The following is a 19,372-nucleotide window of genomic DNA, read 5'->3' on the forward strand; positions in this document are numbered from 1 at the left end:
ATATAAATAAAACTTCATAGGAAACTAAGCACAAAAAATAAAGATAGATCTTCACAGTGTCTAAAAGAACCTATAAACATCATTTCTTAACCAAAGCCCTTTTAGAAATCTGATATAGGGATTAAAGCATGACTTTGACCACCAAAAAGATCTGGGTTCAAATCACAACTCTACCACTTATTAGTTATGTGATCTAGGTCATATTATTTGTGATTTATCAGAATCAGTTTCATCATCCTTAAAGTACGTAAAATAATGTCTATTTCACATGACTGTAAATATTTTAAAAGTTAAGTACATGCAAAAGAGGAGACTTTTGTTTCTGACCACAACAGAGTAATTGGCACTGAACTTTCCCTCCTACAATGAACAACTATAAAACTGCATATAAAACTGCATAAAATACACAAAACAGTTACTTGCAAGAACTGTTTCTTTACCTTGGACAGAGGTAAAGCAGGACTGTAATCCTTGAGAGAAAGGAAATACCACATGAGGTGAGCCCCACATTTATCCTGGCTGTCTGACTGGAAACCATTTTAAAAGGCCAAGTAGAAATTATAAAAAGGCTAATATCTGAAGTGAAAATTTAACTGGGTGAGGTCAATAGGTGACTGGAAACTGAGTGATTAAGTACAAAGTCCTAGGTTAGGTACTTTCTCATATATTGTCTCATTTAATCTTGAGGTCATCCAGGGAAGTTGGTGTTACTATTTCTACATTTTTGGACTCACTCAGCCATTTGCTTTGAATAGAAATCATTTTATCAGAACCAAACATCTGACTTAGAGTGTGATCTTCATCAATGTATTAAGTTTTTTTGTTTGTTTGGTTGGTTGAGCAAGAGAGTTCCAGAAAAACATCTATTTCTGCTTTATTGACTATGCCAAAGCCTTTGACTGTGTGGATCACAAGAAACTGTGGAAAATTCTGAAAGAGATGGGAATACCAGACCACCTAACCTGCCTCTTGAGAAATCTGTATGCAGGTCAGGAAGCAACAGTTAGAACTGGACATGGAACAACAGACTGGATCCAAATAGGAAAAGGAGTACGTCAAGGCTGTATATTGTCACCCTGCTTATTTAACTTCTATGCAGAGTACATCATGAGAAACGCTGGACTGGAAGAAACACAAGCTGGAATCAAGATTGCTGGGAGAAATATCAATAACCTCAGATATGCAGATGACACCACCCTTATGGAAAGTGAAGAGGAACTAAAAAGCCTCTTGATGAAAGTGAAAGAGGAGAGTGAAAAAGTTGGCTTAAAGCTCAATATTCAGAAAACGAAGATCATGGCATCCGGTCCCATCACTTCATGGGAAATAGATGGGGAAACAGTGGAAACAGTGGCAGACTTTATTTTTTCGGGCTCCAAAATCACTGCAGATGGTGACTGTAGCCATGAAATTAAAAGACGCTTACTCCTTGGAAGAAAAGTTATGACCAACCTAGATAGTATATTCAAAAGCAGAGACATTACTTTGCCATCTAAGGTCCATAGTCAAGGCTATGGTTTTTCCAGTGGTCATGTATGGATATGAGAGTTGGACTGTGAAGAAGGCTGAGCACCAAAGAATTGATGCTTTTGAACTGTGGTGTTGGAGAAGACTCTTGAGAGTCCCTTGGACTGCAAGGAGATGCAACCAGTCCATTCTGAAGGAGATCAGCCCTAGGATTTCTTTGGAAGGAATGATGCTGAAGCTGAAGCTCCAGTACTTTGACCACCTCATGTGAAGAGCTGACTCACTGGAAAAGACTCTGATGCTGGAAGGGATTGGGGGCAGGAGAAGAAGGGGACGACCGAGGATGAGATGGCTGGATGGCATCACGGACTCGATGGACGTGAGTGTGAGTGAACTCCGGGAGATGGTGATGGACAGGGAGGCCTGGCGTGCTGCGATTCATGGGGTCGCAAAGAGTCAGACACGACTGAGTGACTGAACTGAACTTGGTTGGTTGGTTGGTTGGTTGGTTGGGGGTGTTTTGTTTGTTTGCTTGTATTTATTTATTTTGGCTGTTTCTGATCTTAGCTGTTAGCACATGAGATCTTTGATCTTCATTGCCACATGCAGGATCTCTAGTTGCAACATGTGGGATCCAGTCAGTTCCCCAACAAGGAATTGAACCTAGGCCTCCCCCCCAAAATTGGGAGTGTGGAGTCTTAGCCACTGGACTACTAGGGAAGCCCCGAACCCATTTTAACATGGGTATAAATGTTTTTGCAGGTTGGGGACTTCACTGGTGGTCCAGTTGTTAAGAATCTGCCTTGCAATGCAGGGGACATGGGTTCAATATCTGGTCGGGGAACTGAGATTCCATAGGCTGTGGAGCAACGGGGCCTGAGCATGGCAACTACTGAGCCTGCACACAATTGGAGTCTATGCACTGCAATGAAAGATCCTGCATGGTGCAACTAAAACCTGACACAGCCAAATAAATATATATTTTTTTAAATGTCTCTGGAGTTTCACCCACATGCACAACTTCACCAAACAGCAAATGGTGGAAAGGATAGTGGTGCTTGAGGCCATTCACTCCTCCAGCCAATATCTGCACTAAAGCAAGGCTCATCTGTAGATTTTTAGCTGTTTCCATTAAGTCTTCATATATTGCCGAGGTGTGCTCTCTATGGGAAAGCATGACCTTGATTTCTAGAAAAATTAGCATGTTGAAAAAAATCACAAGGGAACATCACAATGTCTGTGTTATACTGAAATTATTCCCCATTTCCAGTCACACTTGATGAAATTCTCATTAAAGAAATCAGTATTGAGGTAGAGTGGGCTATAACAACAAAATTCTATGAACATCCTAAAAAGGAAGCAATGGCTTTAGTCAAGAAACCAAAAGGCTTCCCAAAGAGAAAGAAACCTGGGGAAATAACCAGCAAGTCAAGAGCTGAGCTTAAGTGGAAGTCCTTCCCCAAGAACAGGAGAAAAGAGTTGGGAGCCAGCTGTGAGCCTGGAAACTAGAGTGAAGCGGAAGAAAGGAAAGATCTGGACACTGTGTGGAGTTTGGACTTTGTCCAGCGTGAAATGAGGAGTTTTCAGTGATTTTGGCAGAGAGTGGCATGATTAAAACAGCAACAGAAGCACAGAAAACTGACTAAAGAGGAGAGAAGTTAGTAACATGGAGAACACTTGGGAAGGTATTACAGATTCAAGGCAAAAGATGCCAAGACTTACACCTCTCTTTTTTTTTAAATCCCTATTTATTTTATTTTTGGGCTGCGTTGGGTCTTAGTTGCAGCATGCAGGATCTTTTGATGCAGTTCAGGGGGCTTCTCTCTAGTTGAGGTTTGTGGGCTCCCTGTAACTGAGGGATCCTGGCTCTCCAGTGAAACATAAAGTGAAAGTGTTAGTTGCTAAATCGTCTCCAGCTGAGACCCCAGGTACTGTATCCTGCCAGATTCTTCTGTTCATGGAATTCTCCAGGCAAGAATACTGGAGTGGGTAGCAATTCCCTTCTCCAAGGGATCTTTCTGACCCAGGGATTGAACCAGAATCTCTTGCATTATAGGCAGATTCTTTACCATCTGAGCCACCAGGGAAACCCCTTAATTCCCCAACCAGGGGTTAAATTCCCCAACCATGTCTCCTGCATCAGAAGGCAGATTCCTCACCACTGAACCACCAGGGAAGTCCCATACTTACACCTCTTTTATTCATATTTCATTTTCAGTAGGATTCAAACTATCTGCACGTAAACTTGAACTCGTCATAAAGCTGCTGGTCTGGGTTAAAATGAACTCTTGGCAACCTGGCATTCATTCTTTTCTCTTCCATCCTGGAAATATCAGATTGGAGCCTAGGATGGAAAATCCATTTTCTCCAGGGACAGCCCATAAAGTATAAATGCTCTCTCACACTCTGCATAATGTAATGCATGGCCCGTCCTGAGCTTCTGGCACAGAGCATGTTCCGGAATGCTGAAGTACCTTGGAAGCAGTGGGGCATTCAATCAGGGAGCCACTAATACCCTTCACTTTTTCAGGGATGGCACAGAGACAAGGGTTGCCAATGCCTTCACTCTGGGCAGCCCACATTTTGACACTCCCTGCCTCTAAGCTTAGTATAAAATGTCACCTATTCTAGAATGCAATGTCTCAAAAATATGATCCAGTGACCTGGTATCAAAGGATCTTTGCTCAGAAAGCACTGAGCACCTATCTTTCAGACACTATTCTGAATACAAAAGATAAAAAGATCTGGTTGTCCCTGTCCTTAAAGAGCTCAGTGTCTAGTGGGGTTTGTGGTGGGGGGGTGGAGAGTGCAAGTGAACAATCACTATCCAATCCAATATTACTCATGTTCTAGGGCAGATGTATCCTGAGGGATATGAGCTCGTGAGAAGAACTCTGTGAAAGATGGGGAAGAGTGCGAGACGATAGGCTAAAGTTGTCCAAAATGATAAAAGCAGGAGTTTGTTTGGTGGACATGGGCATGCTAGGGAAGGAGACTTCGTGGAGCAAAGGACCAGGGGCAAAGTACAGTATAGTACGGTATGTCAAATTCCAGAAGCAGGAAGCTTTCCTTTGTAGTTGGGAAAAAGGCAGAGATGAATGGACAAGTATATGAAGATCATGAAATGATCTATGATTCAGATTTAGAACTAAGCCATATGATCTAGTTTCTGTGGGATGCCATAAAAAGGACACAAAATGAGTGGCTTAAAACAACAGAATTTTTTAAAAAAACAGATTTTAACATCTCTCAGTCTTGGAAGCTACAAGTCCAAAGTCAAGATGTCAACGGGGCTGTTCTCTCCCTAAAGGTTCTAGGGAAGAACATTGTCTTGACCCCTAGCTTACATCACTCGCAAAAATAAACTCAAAATGGATTAAAGACTTATACTGTAAAGCCCAAACTATAAAACTCCTAGAATAAAGTGTAGGGAAAAGCTCCTTGGTGTTGAACTCAGCAGCAGTTTCTTGGACATGACACAGAAAGCACAGCAACAAAAGAAAAAGTAAATAAGACTACATCAAACTAAAAAGTTTCTGCACAGAAGAAAAAAATTATCAAAAATAAATAAATAAGAAGGCTATCTATGAGAGAAAGTATTTGCAAATCATATCGAATGAATGCATGATAAGGGATTCACATCTAAAATGTATAAAGATCTCATACAACTCAATAGCAAAAAAAAAAAAAAGCACAATTTAAAAATGGGCAGAGGATCTGAATGGACATTTTTCCTGAGAAGTCTTTTCTTTCATACAAAAGACAGTTACATGAAAAGTTGTTCAACATCACTAATAATCAGGGAAATGCAAGTCAAAAGCACAGTGAGATATCACTTCATATCTGTTAGAATGGCTGTCATCAAAAAGACAAGATTAACAGTATTGATAAAGATGCGGACGAAAGGAAATCCTCGTGCACTGTTGATAGAAGTGCAAATTGGTACAGCTGCTATGGAAAACAGTATGGACATTCCTCAATCCATTAAAAATAGAATGACCATACGATCCAGCAATCCAGCAATGTGTCCAAAAGAATTAAAAACAGGATCTCAAAAAGATATTTACTCCTTGTTCACTGCAGAATTATTCACAATAGCCAAGATATGAAAACAATAATCAAAGGATAAACAGATAAAGATGTGAGATATATACATACACACAGTGTAATATTATTCAGACATGAGAGAGAAGGAAACTTTAGCATTTGTGACAATTTGGATGAATCTCGATGGCATTATGCTATAACTTAAGAAATAAGTCAGACAGAGAAAGACAAATACTATATGGCGTCGCTTATTGATACATGTGGAATTTTTAAAAGCCTGTAGAGTGGAGGTTATCAGGGGCTGGAGGGTGGGAGAAATGGGAAGATATTGGTCAAAGGATACAGACTTCTAGTTATAAGAGTAACAAGTTCTGGGCATCTAACGTACGGTACATAAAATGCTGTGTTACATACTTTAAGGCGGTAACAGCATAGTTCTTAAATGCTCTCACCATCAAAAAAACAAAAGGAATGGTAATTTTTAAAGACTTTTTTATGTGGACCATTTTTAAAGTCTTTATTGGATTTGTTAGAATATTGCTTCTGTTTTATGTTTCAGGTTTTTTTGGCCACAAGACATGTAGGATCTTAGCTCCTCAACCAGGGATTGAACCTTCATCCTCTGCATTGGAAGGTGAAGTCTTAACCACCGGACCACCAGGGAAGGCCCAAGAAATGGTAATTATGAGATGGGATGGAGGTGTTAACTAATGCTGTAGTGGTGACCATTTTGCACTATATAAATGTATAAAATCAACACACTGTATACCTTGCATGCCTAGTCACTATAGTTGTATCTGAATACTTGCAATCCCATGGACAGTAAACCACCAGGCTCCTCTGTCCATGGGGTTCTCCAGGCAAGAATACTGGAGTGGGTCACCATGCCCTCCTCCAGGGGATCCTCCCAACCCAGCGACTGAACCTACATCGCTTATGTCTCCTGCATTGCAGGCAGATTCTTTACTGCTGAGGCCCACTGTATACCTTGAACTTATACAATGTGTATGCCAATTACAGCCCAATAAAGCTAGAAAATAAAATGTAATGAAATATAGCAAAAGCAACAAGGACTTTTCAGCTCCATGCCCTTTGGTGCCAGAGGTGCTCTCCTAGGGGCACTTAGGCTCCAGAGAGAGCAGCCTGGCACACACCCGGAGGGCTGCAGCTCTGTTCCTGAGCTGCTCCTTCAAACAGCCAGTGGTGGAGAAGGAGGGCACACATTCAGACGTCTCGTGCTGTGACACTGGTACCCATCCTCCTGCTATCCGAAGGAACAGGAGAAAGGCAAAAATCATAAGTGTGGATCCTTTCTATTGAAAGAAGCAAACAAAAACTCAGTGGATCCCTGTATGCTCAGTCGTGTCTGACTCCTTGTGACCACATGGACTGTAGCCTGCCAGGCTCCTCTGTCCATGGGATTTCCCAGGCAAGACTACTGGAGTGGGTTGCCATTTCCTTCTCCAGAGGATCTTCCCGACCCAGGGATCGAACTCACATCTCAGGTGAATTCTGCGCTGAATCACCTGAGAAGCCTCAACACTCTCTGTAAATAATTCCTTAGAGACATTCTAACTTCCACCCAAACCAGCCCCCAAAGAGCCCTGCCCTGCAAGATCTCGGGCAAGCCCCCCTCCCAGGCCTGGCCCGCACCTTCCCCACCTCCTGTTCTATATGCAGGTGAGGGTTTGTTAATGAGATCAAATGGAACCCCATCTCATCCCTCTCAGGCCGAGCCACCTGGATATTTTTGAGGCTATTTATAATTGATAAATTAATAATAATAATACTTCAATCACTCTGTAATTTTCAGCGATGGCTTGTACCTAATTTGCATCACAAATTGTTTCCCCAGGGCACTGGGAAAAGAGCCACGTGAAGCATAGGTTATTTATTCATGTGAACAGTAGAAACTGTTCTTCCCTTGCCTCCTAAAGGAGTCTTGATTGCTCAGCTGAGAGAAAGGTACATTAAAAAGACACGGGTGGGGAGCAGGGGGCACCCTTGACATTTTGTCCACGATCATGAGCAGGCTGCCTTCTCAAGCAGGCACAGGAGGAGAATGATGCCCCCGCAGAATCCCGACCCAAGGGCAGGAAAACAAAAGAGAATCCCATTTACAATTACAAGGTCAACAAATAACTCTCAGCTGCCTCCCACTCTTTTCAAAAACTCATCTAGTTTTCCTGAAGCCTTGATGGAAAAGTTGTCTTCCCAGCGGCCCTGCATGACTGATGGGGAAGCTTCATCCTCTCTGCCGACAATGGAATAAAATGGGCTCTCCCAGAGACAAAGGAGACCCTGGCAGTTTGGACACACTCTGGCTTGCGTGTCCTCCTCCCAGTGGGGTGAGCCTGCTGGCCCACCTGGGGTGTGCTCCACGAGCTGGCACAGGGTCTTGCATCTGGAAAGTGCTTAGAGTAGTTGCTGAATTGAGCTCATTAAGCCTCCCTATCTTCCTCTAAAATCATGAAAGATCATCCAATTTTCAAAGGCAAGCCTGAGGACTCCAAGCATCACTGCTCACAGTTTGGTCTTTGGACTTGCCACTTGCCTTGGGGGTTTGTCAGATACAAAGAAACTGAGGCCCCTTCCAGGAGCTGGAGGGTCAGAATCTGCAGTCCTATAAGAGGCTAAGTGGTCTGCATGTGCTCAAGTGTGTGAGAAGCACTACTTTAGAAAGTCTAAGGCCTTCTCTGCATCTATTGAGATAATCATATGGCTTTTATTTTTTAATTTGTTAATGTGGTGAATTACATTGATTGATTTGCAGATATTGAAGAATCCTTGCATCCCTGGGATAAAGCCCACTTGGTCATGGTGCATGATCTTTTTAATGTGTTGTTGGATTCTAATTGCTAGAATTTTATTGAGGATTTTTGCATCTATGTTTATCAGTGATATTGGCCTGTAGTTTTCCTTTTTTGTAGTATCTTTGTCAGGTTTTGGTATTAGGGTGATGGTGGCCTCATAGAATGAGTTTGGAAGTTTACCTTTCCTCTGCAATTTTCTGGAAGAGTTTGAGTAGGATAGGTGTTAGCTCTTCTCAAAACTTTTGGTAGAATTCAGCTGTGAAGCCGTCTGGACCTGTGCTTTTGTTTGCTGGAAGATTTCTGATTACAGTTTCAATTTCCGTGCTTGTGATGGGTCTGTTAAGAATTAAAAGCTTCTGCACAACAAAGGAAAATATAAGCAAGGTGAAAAGACAGCCTTCTGAATGGGAGAAAATAATAGCAAATGAAGCAACTGACAAACAACTAATCTCAAAAATATACAAGCAACTTATGCAACTCAATTCCAGAAAAATAAATGACCCAATCAAAAAATGGGCCAAAGAACTAAATAGACATTTCTCCAAAGAAGACATATGGATGGCTAACAAACACATGAAAAGATGCTCAACATCACTCATTATCAGAGAAATGCAAATCAAAACCACAATGAGGTACCACTTCACACCAGTCAGAATGGCTGCGATCCAAAAATCTGTAAGCAATAAATGCTGGAGAGGGTGTGGAGAAAAGGGAACCCTCCTACACTGTTGGTGGGAATGCAAACTAGTGCAACCACTATGGAAAACAGTGTGGAGATTCCTTAAAAAATTGCAAATAGAACTGCCATATGACCCAGCAATCCCACTGCTGGGCATACACACCAAGGAAACCAGAATTGAAAGAGACACATGTACCCCGATGTTCATCGCAGCACTGTTTATAATAGCCAGGACATGGAAACAACCTAGATGTCCATCAGCAGATGAATGGATAAGAAAGCTGTGGTACATATACACAATGGAGTATTATTCAGCTGTTAAAAAGAATACACTTGAATCAGTTTTGTTGAGATGGATGAAACTGGAGCCAATTATACAGAGTGAAGTAAGCCAGCAAGAAAAACATCAATACAGTATACTAACACATATATATGGAATTTAGAAAGATGGCAATGATGACCCTGTATGCAAGACAGCAAAAAAGACACAGATGCGTATAGCGGACTTTTGGACTCAGAGGGAGAGGGAGAGGGTGGGATGATTTGGGAGAATGGCATTGAAACATGTATACTATCATGTAAGAATCGAATCACCAGTCTATGTCTGATGCAGGATACAGCATGCTTGGGGCTGGTGCATGGGGATGACCCAGAGGGATGTTGTGGGGAGGGAGGTGGGAGGGGGCTTCATGTTGGGATCGCATGTACACCCATGGTGGAGTCAGGTCAATGTATGTCGAAACCAATACAGTATTGTAAAGTAAAATAAAGTTAAATAAATAAATAAATAAAACGAAAGTCTACCCTTGACCTCTGAGTCACAGGTCAGTAGACTTCACATTCTTTTACTGACTCAGAAGATGTCTGCTAAGTCACTTCAGTCGTGTCCGACTCTGTGCGACCCCATAGATGGCAAGAATACTGGAGTGGGTTGCCATTTCCTTCTCCAATGCATGAAAGTGAAAAGTCAAAGTGAAGTCGCTCAGTCATGACCGAATCTTCATGACCCCATGGACTGTAGCCTACCAGGCTCCTCCGCCCATGGGATTTTCCAGGCAAGAGTACTGGAGTGGGGTGCCATTGCCTTCTCCACAGAAGATGTCTATGAAGCAATATATCCATTTGCTACAGCTGTCACAAGAAAACATCAAGACTAGGGGGCTTAACCCCACCCCCAGTACTTCAGAATGCAACTGTGTTTGGACATAGGGCCTTTAATGAGGCCAGTAGGGTGGGCCCTAATCCTACACGACTGATATCCTTATGAGAGGAAGTAATTAGAACACAACAGAGATCTATTTCCTCGCAGTCCCAGAAGCTGGAAGTCCAAGGTAACATATCAGCAGGTTTGGTTTCTCCTTGGATTATAGGCGGTTGTCTTTTTGCTATGAGCACACATGGTCTTTCCTCTGTGCACATGAGCCTCTGGTATCTCTCTGTTGTGTTCTAATTACTTCCTCTCATAAGGATATCAGTCTTGTAGGATTAGGGCCCACCCTACTGGCCTCATTAAAGGCCCTATGTCCAAACACAGTTGCATTCTGAAGTACTGGGGGTGGGGTTTAAAGATTCATTATATAAATTGGTGGGAGGTGGGATGACACAATTCAACCTTAATAAGCATCACCACCTCCAGGCACTGTGGTAAGCCTAGGGTTACACCCATGAAGGGGACAAACTCAGTCCCTATCTGCAAACAGTTTATAATTCCTCAATGGTCACATCTCCCCTCTCATCTTGGCTACTCTGATAGTGGCGTCCAGCTGGGCTCTGGTCCACTGTTAGTTCCCACAGGTGTGAAAGGGCTGGGCTGTCTGCACTGACCTCTCACCCAGCCCACCTGGAAGAAGAGCTTGTTTCCTCACCCTATGGCTGGGGAGAGTGGGTAAGCCTTGAATGGACCCCAGTCAAGACAGGAAGATTCCCCACCTTCCCCAAACAAAAATTTTCTATAGATGCTGGAGAGTTCACTGGTGGTCCAGTGGTTTAGCCAATGCTGGGAACATGGGTTCAATCCCTGGTCCAGGAAGATTCCACATGCTGCAGGACAACTAAGCTCATGTACCACAACTATTGAGCCCAAGGACAGCAACCAGAGAAGGTCTAGGAGCAGCCATAAATAAATAAATATTTCTAGATGCTAAAATTTACGGGCAAAACTACGTGGAGAAACAGGATATTTGCAGACCTTAATTCCTTTTTAGGTAATCCATCTTTTTTCCCTGGTTTCTTTGAATGTTTTTCTTGCCTTTGGAATCTTGAATCTTCAATAAGATTTGTCTGGAAGTGGAATTATTGTTTTCTTCAGGAATCATTGTGCTTCTTGAAACTGAGGGTTGATAGCTTTTACCAATACTAAGTTCAAAGTTATTAGCTCTTCTAATATTTCTTTTCCTTTTATTACATTTTTCCCTCTGAGAATTCTTGGTAGACATAGTTCATATATTTTCTTTCCATCATCCATGGTTCTTAGCATCACTTGTGTATTTTTCTATCTCTTTATCTCTGCATTCTTGGAACTCTCTTCAGAAATTCCAGTTGACTATTTCTCTATTCAACTGTCTACTCTGCTGTTCAAACTATTCACAGAATTTTTTACAATGATATTTTTCTAAAAGTTCTATGTGATTCTTTCAAATTTGACAGTTATTTCCTCATGCTGTCTTGCTTTATAAGTTTTAAACCCTTTCATATTTTTAGTCACTTAAATATATTCATCTTATATTAACTTAATATGAATTTTTATTATCAAAATATGAATCTTCATTTTCAAAATATTAATTTTCATTATAAAAATGTTAATTTTGCCATTTAATTATCTAAAGTTCTTAAGGGTCTAACTTGATTTTTTTTTGTCTCCACTGTACAAATCTTTTACCTCCCAAGCTGGGAAAACACTGCCCTTTCAGAACATCTTTGCATTCATTCCTACAAAGAGTCCTAGCTCTTTGTATCCTCAGTCTGGGGACAATCTTTATTAAAAAAATTTTTGGTTTGGCAATGGCCAAACCATATGGATAGTATAAACTCACTACCCAAAACTCAGGTCAAACATACAGTGTGGTTATGAATTTTGGTCGAACAGAAGGAGAAGGGATTTCTTTTTTCCCACCCCAAAATAGTCAAGCTTTCTGTTCTCTTCTGTGCCAATGCAGACTTTCCTAGTCCACTCTGTCACTGAGGGTATAACCATCTGAGCAAGTGGGTTTAGGGAGGAGCTAAGTTCCAGCTTCAGTTCCAGCTCTTTTTCATCAGCTCATGGCCTCATATCCTATCCCCTTGTGGGCATTAAAATCCAAGTTTCTAGAGCAACGGGGTTTTCTCTTTCTCTCAAAGCTAGCTAGTCTTTCAAAAAGATCTTTGCCATATTTTGTCCAGAATTTCTAGATATTTGCAGATGGATTTGAGCTCATCCAGTTCTACAGGTCTGGAACCAGCATGGTCACTAAAACAGGAGTGTTCACTCCCTGCCTGGTTTCCTCCAGTTCCATTCAGATCCCAGCTATGACAATCTGGCTTTTGCTCCTCTCTGTCTAGAGCACTCCACTCTGATAATGCCAAAATGCACACACCAAACCAATCCCTCGACCTCAAATGCCCCTGTACTCTTCTTGACCTGTTTACTCAACTCTCAGTTATCTATTAACCTCTGCAGGGCACATTCATCTTCTTTAAGAAGCCTTTCCTTGAAACCTCTGTCATCCCACAGATTCTGGTGCTGATTTCTGTCTGACTACATTATAATGAAAGCATATTTTAGTGTCTCCCTCCCCATTTAAGATCCTTGAAGTCTAGCACCATGATTTACTCACTGTATCTCCAGAAACTAGTATCCGACACATTTGTTTTTGTTGTTCAGTTGCTAAGTTGTATCTGACTCTTCACAACCCCATGGACTATAGCCCACCAGGCTCCTCTGTCCATGGGATTCTCCAGACAAGAATACTGGAGTGCGTTTTCACTTCCTTGTCCAAGGGATCTTCCCGACCCAGGAATTGAACCTGCATCTCCTCCATTGGCGGCGGATTCTTTACCAGACACCTTAGTTAGCTGAATAAATGAACACAGACCAGTTCCATAATTATTGCCTTTAAAAGGTTTAGTAGTCCCCTCAGAAACCTGAAAAGCTTCCAATATCCTACAAGATGGTTATATGCAAAATAACCACTGGAGGAAGAAGAGGGAAGTATGTGAAGCTCAGAACACTACACCCCAGGGACAGATAGCACTCTATACTCCCTGTCCTCACAGGGGACAGCCTGAGATATGAAAGATGTGAAATCCAATTATTAATAAATGAATGTTGGTGACCCTCCCATGACTTGCCATAAAATGTATTCCAAAGCTTCAGCCCGTCATTCAAGGTCATCCAAGACCTAACACTTAAGTGGCCTTTCCAATGTGGTTTTCTGCTCCATAAACCTTGTTTCCCCCAAATCATTATGCATCTCATATTATCACCCTTTGACCCAACCCCCCTACTCAGGTTATGTACAACAGCTCAAAAAGAGATGAGTTTGTCATAAGCACACTGTTTACCTTTGTTTCTCACTGCTGGCTTACTTCATGCCTTTTACATGTATATCAAAGGAAACAGAATATATTTAACTGTGTCATTCTTGGCTGTAATAAAACCCTCTGCTCTTTTTCTACCCTACCATAAACTTCGTATCAGAGTCTGTGAGAAACCCTCCCCACACTCTACTCCTACAGCTCAGTTCCAAAGGAGAAAGAGTGAGGAAGGAAAAGGGGCTGACACTTCAGGTATAGTGCGGCTCCAAGTGGCAGAGCCATCTCTGCCTCCCGCTACTGCCCCTAAGGACAAGGGCACTGATTAGTAAGCTCCCTGATCTGTGGCACACTGGAGGACTTCCGTTCTTGGGATGTCACTTTTCCCAGTGAAGTATGCTATCCTGTTGAAAAGGACTCAGATGAACTGATTACTCTGGAATAAGTACGTAATTATTTTTGTGGTCAGCTGAGACAATGTGAACAGATGTTGCCCAGAAAAGAATTTAGTTTGGCAGATGGAGAGACATAGTGGGGAGAAAACTTCCTCTGACTGCCTGGCTAAGGAACTGCAAACAGCTGCCAGTCTGCACAAAGCTCAATCTAACAGGACGTCCAGCAGGGAGGAGCATTCATGCCCCAGCAGCCCCACCCTTTCCTGGTACAGACAAAGATACTGAGGCCACAGAGAAAGTAGGGTCAGGAACCATATCTGCTTCTTTCATTATAGGCTTTCTCTTTCTGGAAAATGCAGAAAGAACTGATAGCCCAAAGAATTGTTTTCTTTGGATTTTCCTACACAAAGAGTCATAATGAAGCATTTCCAAGTATTTTTAGGCTATTGAGAAGCCAGTAGACTCCATGAGTGATTGACATCCCAGAGGAGTGTCTGTCCTTGGTAAGGCTTCTGCTCACTTCATGGCTGTGTAAATGTGGATTGCTGAGTACTGAGTACTAAGCACTGAGTTCTGAGCACTGAGCACCAGGCACTGGGCTCTAAGTACTGAGCACTGAGAACCAAGCACCAAGCTCTGAGCACTGAGTTCTAAGCACCAAGCACTGAGCTCTGAGTACTGAGAACTGAGCTCTGAGTGCTGAGTTCTGAGGACTGAGAAAGACCTCCTAGGTTGTCAAGCTCATTAGCCTCCCTGTGAAAGGGAAGCAATCATTCATTGGATCCTGCCAGGTTTAATGGAACTTGTCCCAGTGCTGGGAAAGTACTGAAGAATCTAAGCTACTCCATTTTGAAAGGTTCCGGGAAAAGAGCCTTTGGAAATCCAAGAGCCTTTGGAAATCCTCTGACCTCACCCCACCACCTGCGAACCAATCAGCACCCGTGGCCAGCCCGGGAAATGAGAACCAATCAGAACTCAACACCTAACCCTTCACCAGAAGATGACCAATCAGACCCGGAGACTCCCATTTTTCAAGTTTTTAGCACAAGAATACCCTATATAGGCAATGTAACCCAGAGCTCAGGGCTCCTCCCTATAGCTGCTGCGTGGGTATCGGTGGGAGCCCCAGCTCGAGCTTGGTAATAAAAACTCGCTTTTGCATCGGATATAGGCTCCCTGGTGGTCATTGGGAGATTTCGCGACTTGGGCATAACAGTATATGTATTTCCTCTACATTCAGAAAATATTCTGAATATCTTTTCTACTCTCTGTTTATCACTGAATGCCAACAGGATCCTGAATTTATTTCAGGCCCTTGGTGCATTCCAATAAGAGTTCTATTTCTCAAGGTCTCCCTGGACTTGGCCCTCTCAGAGGAGACAGCAGGCATGGGTGAAGACCTTCTGTAAAAAGCCACCTTCCCTCTCCTCCTCCTCTGCCAGGTCTTCCCTTCTGGCCCCAGTACCATTAATCCTTCCTTCCTCTGGTTTCCCAGAACGCTTTTTTAAACCTCTATTATTACACAACAATCTTGTGTTCAAGAATCGGTGTCTCCACAGGGCTCCCCAGCCAGACTCTGAAATCTAGGCAGGAGGGACTGAGTCAATGACTGTTACACCCCACAGAGCCCAGCACATCACTGGGTACATTCAAGATGGTCAGTAATAACAGAGCTGATGATGAAGGCGTAGGTGAACACATGACTCACCATCTTTCTCTTCCTCCTCCTCTTTCTCCTGAGTCCCAGGCTGCCTTCCCATCCCCACACCTTCCTCCCTAGACTCTGAAAGCAGGAGTTTATGGAGTATAAAGGGCACAACACTCCTGTAGGTAACCCATATTTGCATTTCAGGGATGTATTTCCTTTCCAAACTTGGCCATGACCCTGACCCACTGGAGATTTTAAAAATTATTTGCACATAGTTAACAATACTGTATTTATACTTGAAATTTGCTGAGAATAATCTTAATTATTCTTACCAAAAAAAATGTAACTGTGAGTTGATGGATATGTTAATTAGCTTGACTCTGATGAATATTTCAGCATATATCAAAACAGCACACTGCACACCTTAAATATATACAACTTTTATTTGTCAATTTTTCCTCTATAAAGCTGGGGGTGGAGAGAAGAAATTATTTGTACAGATGAGAAAAATAATCATCTTTATGCTCTGTTCTGTTCTGAATGTTTCTAGAATTACAGAACCTTGGAACCATCTGAAAGCTCCTTGAAATTCAAACCTAGGGCCCCTGGAAGTTTCTTTGAAAGCAAACTCTAGGGTGAGCAGTCTCCATAGCAGAGGGGAGGCAACTGTTTTGCATAAGGGCCAACTTAGGGGAAATAAACTTTTAAGGGCTGTATTTTTCTCCCTTAGTGGGACATGCATAGAGATTTATCTGCCTTATTAATTAGAAGAATGTCTAGGAAGCAATTTCCACTGTTTTTCTGTCACACCCACCTACAAATGTTCAAATCTGGGCTGATTTTAGGAAAGATGCCATCAACTAAGCTTTCTAACTTCCCTGTCATCTCTTCCCTACCAGGAGAGCCAGCCCTTGGCTGTGAGCTACTCAATCCTGCTGCAGACGGGTTTCTAAACCCCAGCCAGCCTCAGTACATGGAACACAGATCAACCCCATGCTTCCTGTTCCAGCTGCCATTTACTCTTTAGATACTAACAGTTAAGGACCCCAGAATAATTCCACTAACAGCAAAATCCTGCAGTCATCTGGCAGATGTTAAAGAGCTCAATGAATTGGGAACCTTTAGTTAGAGATGTTCAGGTGAATACACCCTTTTCACCAGACATTCTAGTCCTTCATCACCAAATTAACCCAGATCTCAAGACACTGGGGATCAAACCCTGCCAGGTGTATGCCTCCTTTGTAAATATGCTCCACTGAGAGGAGGAGGGGAAAGTGGGAGGGGGGAGGAAAGAGGAAGGGGGGAGGGAAGGCAGAAGGGGGAAAGGGGGAAGGGGAGGAAAGGGGGAGGGGAGGGGGAGGAAAGGGGAAAGGGAAGGGGGAGGGGAGGGGGAGGAAAGGGGGAGGGGGAGGGGACAGAGAAAGGGGAAGAGGCAAGAGGGCACATTTGTGGTGCTTAGCTTAACCACATCATCATAATAAAGACATAAACATTCAAAACAACGCTGTGTTCATCTCTACCTCACGTGTGCACGCACGCTCACAAGACTAGTGTCTTAACCGGAAGAGAGTTATGACAAGGGAACTTTCAAAAGGTCTCTGTTTTTATTTGCATTTCCGGAGCTTTTCTCCTTCGGTAGGTATAAGAGGCACTGCTGAGAAGCAAATCATCTGTCAGGTGAGCCCTTTAAGTTAGGCAGTGTTTACCTGATGCACACATTACACGAGGTGTGTCTGCGGTCTGAGCTCAGAGCTGAGAAAGGCAAGGTGCTGAAAAGGTGTGATGCAGAGGACAAAGGAGGAAGGAGGTTGGACCCGTGCTAGGGGGACAGCCTGTGATCAAAGCCTCATCCTGGTACTGAGCTGGGATTGTGCGATGCTGAGTGCTTCTCGCCTGATGCCAGGTTTTCCTCTCTGAGTACAAGTGGGCAGTGCTAAGTGCTGGGTTCCTCCTATACCACTGCCCCCACCGAATGCTCACATTCTTGTTGCCTGATAAGATGTGCACTGAATGCAGCCATACATCCGACATTCTCCTCTCTGCCTGCTGTTTCCCTTAGGTCAGGTTGTTGGAAGCTTCCTGCTTCTCCTCCTGCCTCTGGTTCTGCCCCTAGAGACTTCCTATGAACCGCAGGAAACCCAGAAGAGAGCAGAGCCAAACTGGCCTGGGGATCAAAAGTTAACTGCCATCCCCTGCTCCCCGGATACCTGCCTGTCAAGCTCTGGAAGTGAGTTTGAAGACCAAAGGAGCCTTGCCCCAGAGGCCTTTGCCCTTCACTGTAAATTCTTAGCCCTCAAGTCCTATGTCTGTGGTTCAACAAATATTTCAGTTCAAGCTGCTGATACAGGAGCAGACCCCTTGCTCCATATGTGGTCAGAGCCAAAAGATTCTTGAAAGAGAAAATAAATCAGGTTGTTCCCAGAGCTCACCCTTGATTAGCTGCAAATGTGACTAATTAGTTCATGAGTCAGTCTCAGGCAAAGGTGAGAGCTCTTGAATTTGGATCTGAAGTGTCCTCACAAACAAGGAGAGTGGGCACATTGCCCACTATGAGGTTCCCCCTGAACCTCGAGCTTGCTGTCATTCCATCAGTCACAGATGACTTGAGTTACAGTCAGTGAGAAAACTGAGTCAACAGTTCAGCAGAGAAGTTACAAAAAGACTAAGGCTGTCAGTAAAATCTTATCCTGAGATTAAAGGCATGAAAGGAAGCAGCAGGAATCTGCAGACGTGTTGCTGATTAGCACAGTAACATGAGTGGGAATAACCCCTCTGCACCAGGAGGTCTAACAGTACCATAGGGACCATGGAGAAGGAACCCCACCTTCACCCCCATGGAGCAGCTACACTCGAAGAGCGGGAACTGTCTGCCCCGAGTTGCATCTCCATCTACAGTCACCCCAGTGCCCACCCACACTGAGTAGCTCCATGGGACGTGCAGCCTTAGATCTCAGTCCAAGCCTTTTTAATCCACTGTGTCCTTAGCAGTTGAATTAAAGCTCAACATTCAGAAAACGAAGATCATGGCATCTGGTCCCATCACTTCAGGGGAAATAGATGGGGAAACAGTGGAAACAGTGTCAGACTTTATTTTGGGGGGCTCCCAAATCACTGCAGATGTTGACTGCAGCCATGAAATTAAAAGACGCTTACTCCTTAGAAGAAAAGTTATGACCAACTTAGATAGCATATTGAAAAGCAGAGACATTACTTTGCCAATAAAGGTCCGTCTAGTCAAGGCTATGGTTTTTCCAGTGGTCATGTATGGATGTGAGAGTTGGACTGTGAAGAAAGCTGAGCACTGAAGAATTGATGTTTTTGAACTGTGGTGTTGGAGAAGACCCTTGAGAGTCCCTTGGACTGCAAGGAGATCCAACCAGTCCATTCTGGAAGGAGATCAACCCTGGGATTTCTTTGGAAGGAATGATGCTAAAGCTGAAACTCCAGTACTTTGGCCACCTCATGTGAAGAGCTGATTCATTGGAAAAGACTCTGATGCTGGGAGGGATTGGGAGTAGGAGGAGAAGGGGACAACAGAGGATGAGATGGCTGGATGGCATCACTGACTCAATGGACGTGAGTTTGAGTGAACTCCGGGAGTTGGTGATGGACAGAGAGGCCTGGTGTGCTGTGATTCATGGGGTCACAAAGAGTCAGATATGACTAAGCGACTGAACTGAACTGAAAGAAAAAATAATTATGAGTTTGAGCCCAGCTTCTAGTTTAATTAAGAAGACAAGGTTAGTCCATGAGATGTCAGAGAATGATATTAGGCAATGTTAAATTAATTGCTAAATTGTGCAGAACAGAGTTG

This window comes from Capricornis sumatraensis, chromosome 12, assembly GCF_032405125.1.
Source record: "Capricornis sumatraensis isolate serow.1 chromosome 12, serow.2, whole genome shotgun sequence".
Lineage (NCBI taxonomy): Eukaryota > Metazoa > Chordata > Mammalia > Artiodactyla > Bovidae > Capricornis > Capricornis sumatraensis.